This window comes from Canis aureus, chromosome 10 (assembly GCF_053574225.1).
Source record: "Canis aureus isolate CA01 chromosome 10, VMU_Caureus_v.1.0, whole genome shotgun sequence".
NCBI classification, from domain to species: domain Eukaryota; kingdom Metazoa; phylum Chordata; class Mammalia; order Carnivora; family Canidae; genus Canis; species Canis aureus.
In genome coordinates, this window is record NC_135620.1 from 16565434 (window position 1) to 16571376 (window position 5943).

Here is a 5943-nt window from a genome sequence, read left to right on the forward strand (position 1 = left end):
AAGTCAAAAGAAAGAGAATTAATAAAAGACAAAAAAACAAAACAAAAGAAAACAAAAAACCTTGATTTGGAGACTTAGAGGCTACTTGTACATATGACAGCAATTTCAGTTAAAGTATTTGAGGAAATCAAATTGCACAGTGTTAGAAAATGAAACTAACTGTAAACATAAAACAGCTTTAAAAAAGTCTGATAAGCAAAAAACAAAGAAACAAAAATATAGAACTGTAAGCCTAGCCTTAATGCACCTTAATTTTTTTTAAATGTATTTTTTAAAAAATGTATTTTTTTAGATGTATACTTTAAGTATATAAACAATTAGGTAAGCTTGTGAAGAAACACCAAGATACATATATTAGGAGATACAAGTGTCCATCTAAATTTTCTATATATTTTTTCTTTTTTTTTAACAGAGTATTTATTCAAGTTGTTTACTGTATAATTTCTCATGTGCCATTTTGGAAGTTCTTTATTATAAAGACTATTCTTTTGTCTAATGACAAACAGCAGCCACACTGTCAGTGATTATTCCGGACCTCCACGTTGGATAAATTCAATTTCTTCTTGAGACACAAGTTTCCTTCTGTATTTCTGAGGCAAAGAAAAAACAATTATTGGTAAGAGAAGGGAAGGCGCTGGAAGTTGAAAGCCAAGGTTTCCAAAGGAAGAGAAGAGAAGCGGAAGAGGGAGTTTCACACTGAAAACATGTCATTATTCTGCAATAAGAGAGAAGAAAATGAGGAGTAAAGACAAAAGATAGTGAAATGTGACAAGAAAGAAAGCTTTATAGAGTTTTTGTCTCTTCATCTATTCTGTAAAGCGGGAATGTGAAAAGTAAGAAAAGCAAAAATGACATAAGAGTGGGAAAGAGTGGTTATCACAGCTGTGAGGACCAGCAGGCAGATTTGACTGTCAGGCAGCATTGAGGACACCTAAGGTCAGAATGCATAAAAATTATTTCAATTGGAATTCCATTTGGATAAAAATTTTGGAGATCTTTCTTGCAAAACTGTCTACCTGTTGAAGCTTTGCTAAAGTGATACTAACTCTTGCCCTGTAAATGAAGAAACCTAAACATCCTTTACTGGAGAAAACTATATAGCAAAGTGCCATTTTGCTAGTCATTCTAAAACTTCTTGCTTTCTAACCAGGATACTTAAATCCTTAGCTCATTCAAAATAAATATTTTCTTGTATTTTAAATATTGTTTTCCCTTATGCAAATGAAAGCATCTGGAATATTAAAAAGTAGTTATTACAATAAAGGAGTGAAATTAACACAGATAAGTTTATTTTTTTGTGTTTAGTAAAACCTTAATTTCATTGACTATACAAAGTCTTTGTCCTATAAAAACTTAGAATTTACTTCCCAGGAAAATTTACATTTTACAAGAAATCAAAAAATATGTATTAAGCCTTCTGAACAAATGCTTACCAGAGATAGTTAACCTGCCGAACCTGTGAATAAACATTTCTATGGTAGCACATGGTGGTATTCACACAACAATTGGGTTCCAGAATATGTTTCTTCAGTGTTATATAAAAACATCCAGTTTGTGTAATGAACAACAATAGTGCCAGTAATCAAAGAAAATCAGGATTGTCAACAATGAGAAATAATGTCTCCTAGCAACCAAGTTTCAATTACTCTTTGTTTGCTAACAAGCACTGAGATATTTTATGCTGGTAGCTTTATTCCAGAGAGTAATGCATTATCAAAGACCGTAAGAGAGAGCTCCTGTTTTAACCAGCTCTGGTTTCCAATCAAACATCTTGCAATTAATTTTATTAGTGTTTTAGACGTAATTTACTTTGAATAAGCCATAACTATGATTTGTTATTGTCATGTTCTAAAAGAAACTGTAATGTGGAATAATTATTTGTTTAAATAATGGAATCATTGGCATACAGATGATACTCCAACAAAGTAAAAATTTATTATCATTAATAATAAGATTAAACAAAATCATATCCCAGAATAGGTCCCAGGAGGACCCTTTAGCTATTTTAGTTGAACTAGAAATAATACTACTAATTAAGATATAACACTGACTGTCATAGCAGTAGTCACAAAGACCATTTACTAATGCCTAATAAAAATCCTCTACTGCAACAAAGATACGGTAAAAAAGTATACCCATAGCTGAAATCAATTTGCATTATGAACATTACCTATCAAACTTTGGGAACAATTTTATTCAAGGCATCTGTACTAATCTGTTTATACTATCTAAATTTGGCAAATGACCACTGAAACTGAGCTGTTTCAAGCTGTACTCTCTGCATTTGGTGAATGGAACTTTTACCTCTTGCTTCTTTACATAGAGATGATCTGGACCAAGGAGCTCAGTTTGTGAGTGGGATTGTGGTTGCACTGCTGGTATTACAACAATTATTTATCTCGTTGGATTTTAGCAATCCATCTCATCTGAACGTTGTAGGGAAGAGGCTCATGGAAAATAGCACCTGCCAACACAAACACATACACACACTACTAGGGGCCAGGAAGATAATTAGTCAAAGTCAGGAAGATAATTAGTCAAAATCTATATCGAAGTAGCCACAGCTACTGTTGTGTTGCCACTCAAAAAATGAATTCAGATAGGTCATTTGAAGATATATTTCTGTTTAATAACATCTCACTTTTCACAGAGTGATATTGGTATTAAGTAGGAAAGATTTGATTCTAGGGCTATTTGATACTATTCAGATTAGCGTTTATAAATATTTTGAAGTAATCTATTTGTCTATTATTTGGATTATCATTTAGCTAACAGTGAAAAACGAGTGATCTGATTTAAACTTACCTCAATAAATGAAATTATTAAATGAACAAAATTATCAAACTGAAATGCAATAATCTCCACCTGTTTCTTCAGTTTATCCTAATTATAGTAGAAGACATTTTAAGACTTTTTTCTTTCTCTACTGGCTTTCTTTGGCTAAAAATATCAAAATCTCTATTTTGTAGACTTCTGAATGTAAATGTGTTCATCCCTGTCTTAACAATATCTCTGGGTTTTAACTTCTTATTCCTTCACAAACAACAGCAAAAATATAGATCTTATGACAGCATTTTAGCCTGCTCTTAGCACTAAGCTGCACACATGCCAAGACAGAACTATGCTTATGAAGTCAATAAGCACAAAATAAGTAAGGTTACCTGTAGAAAATGAGGAGATTGTCCATGTACTAGGAAGTCAACTGACGGTTTCTTAAATTATTATTATGGAATATTAATGAAAACTATCATGTAGGATACATGTTTTCAAAACAAATACATTTTGTGGCAAACAAAATTGTTTTTCTATAGTCACTAAATAAGATTTAATTAATCAGAAAGCAAGGATTTCAATAAAATGCCATTTTCAGAAGAAAGTCATACATTACCATGTTTGTCCAAATGCCGTTGTTGCAGGGGATAGTGAAAAAAAGATTAGCTCAGTCTGCCTTTGAACAAGTCAGGGTGAGATTTCTGAGCGTGCAAATGCATCATCTTTCAGAGGCAAATCCATAGCCACCATTTTTACGGTTTTAACATGAAGCTTTACAAAAATATTTGCCAGCTGACCATGACAAATATAAAATGATTTGTCTCCCCATCCTTGAAACAGTAAACAAATGTGAAGAGAAACTTTTTTTAATACTTACACAAAACAGGAAAACACTAGTCATAAGAATAAGAGTCAAGAAACTTGTATGTTAAACCCAGCAGAACTGAGTCTTAGGTAAATTGTATAACTTTTTGGGGGGTCTCAATTTCATACTACTGAAGTGTGTGTGTATGTTGTGTGTGTTTATTTAAAACTAGATTTTCAAGGAATGCCTTTTAATTTCTCACAGACATGAAAATAATGTTTGAAGATAGGGGATAGGAGAGAAGCAACACTGTGACAGTAAATGCTGCTGGCAGAAATAAGGTGTTTGTAAATGTGTCCATAAATAAGGTAGAAATGTCTTCATTGGTAATCTCTTCTTTCCTTTGGGAATTCTGGTAAATATGGAAGTCACTAGTACAGGTATTCTGGTGGCCTGAAAATTTTTTTACTCTCAGTATAAACTAACAAGTTCTTAATTGCACAGATTTATACATAAATATGTGCACAGGCCAGAGTGTAACGCAAATTTCTGCTGGGGAACAAGTACATAATGTAGACTCAGCACACCAGGCTTCTTTCCAGAGTCCCACCGGTCTGCTCTTGAACCATTACCAATGCCTTTCAGCAGTGCTGTCAACAGAGCTCAGAGAGGGTCTTGAACTCCAGAGAATGAATGAGATATGCCAAATGAAGCATAATTACTTTATTGACGTCATTCAGCTTTCAACTCGAATTTAATGGGGGAGCTTCTACTGCTTCAAACAGTGGGCCGTTTGTAGCACATTATGCAAATGATAAGACTAATCTTTTGCATTATACATAAGAGCTGCTTATTGTGCATTAACTAATTTATCTGACTACGCAGAGGCTATGAATGCTGATTTTTATTAAGCTCTTCATTAAGTGAAAACGTAGGCATGGCAAGTGCATATATTAGCATGTGCCTGTTTTGCGTGGATGAATAAATACATACACACATCTAGTTACCAAATGACATTCTTTTGGTGGTAGAAACCATCAAGTATGATATTTTTTTTCAATCAAATCAGTAAGAAGAGAAAGTGAGAACTAAATAATCAGAGGCATAGACTCCTGTATTGTTAATATTCATCACACTTATTTTTATCATGGTCATGAAATTGCTTTTTAAAAAGACAGAATGTGGAGCCTAAAGTCAATAGTTTAAACTTACATAGGTATCCTTTTGTATGCTAGTGACTTTTTGTGATTATCATAAAAAGCAAATGACGAACAAGTGAACACAAAGTCTAATTAAAGCAGTCACTTTAGTTTTAAGCTAAGTTTATTCATTTGAGAACAGAGGGAAAATGAGCAAAATTATATATATTTTTTAAAGCTTTTATTTATTTATTCATAAGACACAGAAAGAAAGGCAGAGACACAGGCAGAGGGAAAAGCAGTTTCCCTGCGGGGAGCCCGATGTAGGACTAGATCCCAGGACCCCGGGATCACACCCTGAGCCAAAGGCAGAGACCCAACCACTGAGCCACCTGGGCATTCCACAAAATGATATTTTATTAAACATTCACTAATTAATTTGGTCTCGATCTAGGCACAGGCATGTCTAGACAGACATTTGAACAATGTTTTATAATAATGCTCCAATAAGAAGCACATTTCATTAAGGCCCATGTTTGAAGCCAATGCAGACTCTCTACACAGACCCTGCTCTTCTTAGGAAGTTGTTGAGAATTTGAATATGGAGTTTCACAAGAGATACCAAAAGTATCACAAACCTTATTCTCTTGACTAAATTTATATGGAATTGATTTATTTTAATCAGCAATGTATAATGGGAAAACTATCTGCAAATTATTACAAGTATTTTGAGTTTATTACTTTAAAAATATTTTAACAGTGCAGTTAACAGCTCGCTAATGGGTAAGTCAGTGATTACTTTTATAACTAATTTTCAAGGTGAAAAGGCTAGAGGAAATGAAATGAACCTCTTACTTTGAAGATACTAAATAGCAACAGTGACCGGTTCAATAGACATGGAGAAGCAGAGAAACCTCATACACCCTTCTGACTTTAAAATTGAGTTCCGAGTTTGAGTTCATTAAAATTAATGGCCGATCACTGTGTATCATGCATGGAAACAGCTCATTCCTTTATCAGCCAGGTAAACTAAAACACATATTACTATACATGACACAAAACCAGCCCTGGGATTTGGCCATGAGCCCAACTTAACTGCAGAATGTTTATTAAATTATTAAAATTTATGGGTTGATAGCACTCTCAAGCAATTTATTATAGCTGTAAACCATTTTTAAGTTTTGAAAACACAATAAAGTTGATTTAATAATCCCCCTAATCTTATAC

General features: G+C 33.4%; 1 long non-coding RNA gene across 1 annotated transcript; it reads right to left on the bottom strand.

The window, feature by feature from the left end:
- Nucleotides 1–370: 370 nt before the first annotated feature.
- On the bottom strand, nt 371–3598 carry LOC144321595 (uncharacterized). The gene is made up of 3 exons (XR_013387196.1): nt 3389–3598; nt 2305–2464; nt 371–590 (listed from the first exon to the last, which is right to left on the bottom strand). It is a non-coding gene; the product is annotated as an uncharacterized LOC144321595 (long non-coding RNA).
- Between the last annotated feature and the right edge of the window lie 2345 nt (nt 3599–5943).